General features: G+C 41.3%; 1 pseudogene; it reads right to left on the bottom strand.

The window, feature by feature from the left end:
• Positions 1–437: 437 nt before the first annotated feature.
• LOC102012813 lies at positions 438–1,115 on the bottom strand (annotated as a pseudogene).
• Positions 1,116–1,401: the final 286 nt, after the last annotated feature.

The raw sequence follows: 1,401 nt of genomic DNA, 5'->3' as shown, positions 1-1,401 counted from the left end.
CAAGACATTCCGAAAGAAGTCATGCATTGCTTGCAGGATCTTGGCCTTTGTTATGCAATGGAAGTTCTGTTCACTCTCAACAGGGCACACCTGAAGGAGCTGAAATCTTATAAAGACAGCCAAGACAACAGCGGAGGGAGGCATGGACAGAAACATCCTGGCCTATATAGAACACAGTCTGACACACAGTGGGAAAAAAGACATGTTGGTCCCTCAGTTGCCCCTGACATCCATGACAAAATCTTTCTCCTTTGTATTCTTCTTGGGGAATTTCTGGAAAAGCATCCAAAGGAAACAAATGATGGTAAGACTGTGCCAAGAAGGGAACAGAGACAGAAGTAAGACCAGGTATTTTATATTCAACGGGAAACTCACAGTACATTGCCCAACACTGTGGGCAGAAACAGGCTCCTAAGGTAAGCCCTGACTCCGAACTGTTATCCAGGTGCGCATGCTGAAAGAAGGTTTTGCGTCTGGATTAGGCAAAGCAGCAGTGGTACACTGAGGAAATCCACTGGTTTCCTGAGAAGTGTAGTGCAAATCTAAACTTCTGCAGATACCCCAGTGGCAGATACTGTGATTTTAGCTGTTTTGGGGGTCATACTTAGATCTTACAAATTGGATGGATCACAAGTGGTAGGGCTGCTGAAGATGATGAGGACTTCTCTGCTTGTATGTGCAGGCATGTGTTTTAGAGACTGTGTGGCCATGCCCAAGGAATTATAGGGATGGTTCTCCATGACAGGTCGTATCTACAGTGTTCCTCAAAGATGTTATGTGTTTCCTTGGGTTTCCCGAGAATTCAGCCAGTTTTTCAACTCTTTTGGTTACAATTATTCCAATCTGACTGCTGGGATTTTGATCAAAATCCTCTTCTACAAAGTACTCTAACAACTTTAATGTACGTATCAATCTACTAGGTTTTAAATCTTGGTCTTCCATTGTCCTCGATCCATCTACCACCACATAAAGGTGGCACACTTTTTTCTGTTAGCCTTGAAAAGAGTGTCTTCTAATGTAGCTTTCTGTGAGCCAGATTCATCTTCTTTAAGAATTTCCCAAGGTCTCTCATAGCCTCTTTCCCATCATTTAGTTCTTTTGGGTTCTTCATTCATATTTTTAAAAGTGTATTATATTATGTAGCACTCAGCCCAGTGTGACTGACTCTGACGTAAGCTTTTTAAAAACCTCTTTTATTTTATTTTTATTTTTTAAAATATTGGAGATTGAACCCAGGGTTACTCTACCTGTGAACTACATCTTACTTATTGATACAGGGTTTTGCTAAATTGCCCAAGATAGCCTTGAACTAGAGATCCTTCTGCCTCAGCCTAGGATTACACGTGTGTGCCACATACCCAGCAACTTCTTTGATTTTATATTTACTTCTCTTTTCTCACA

The sequence above is a fragment of the Chinchilla lanigera genome, unplaced genomic scaffold (assembly GCF_000276665.1).
Source record: "Chinchilla lanigera isolate Chin_1 unplaced genomic scaffold, ChiLan1.0 scaffold00045, whole genome shotgun sequence".
In the NCBI taxonomy this organism is placed as follows: Eukaryota; Metazoa; Chordata; class Mammalia; order Rodentia; family Chinchillidae; genus Chinchilla; species Chinchilla lanigera.
The sequence above is the reverse complement of the archived record's forward strand: the minus strand, read 5'-3'. Positions and strand labels throughout refer to the sequence as shown.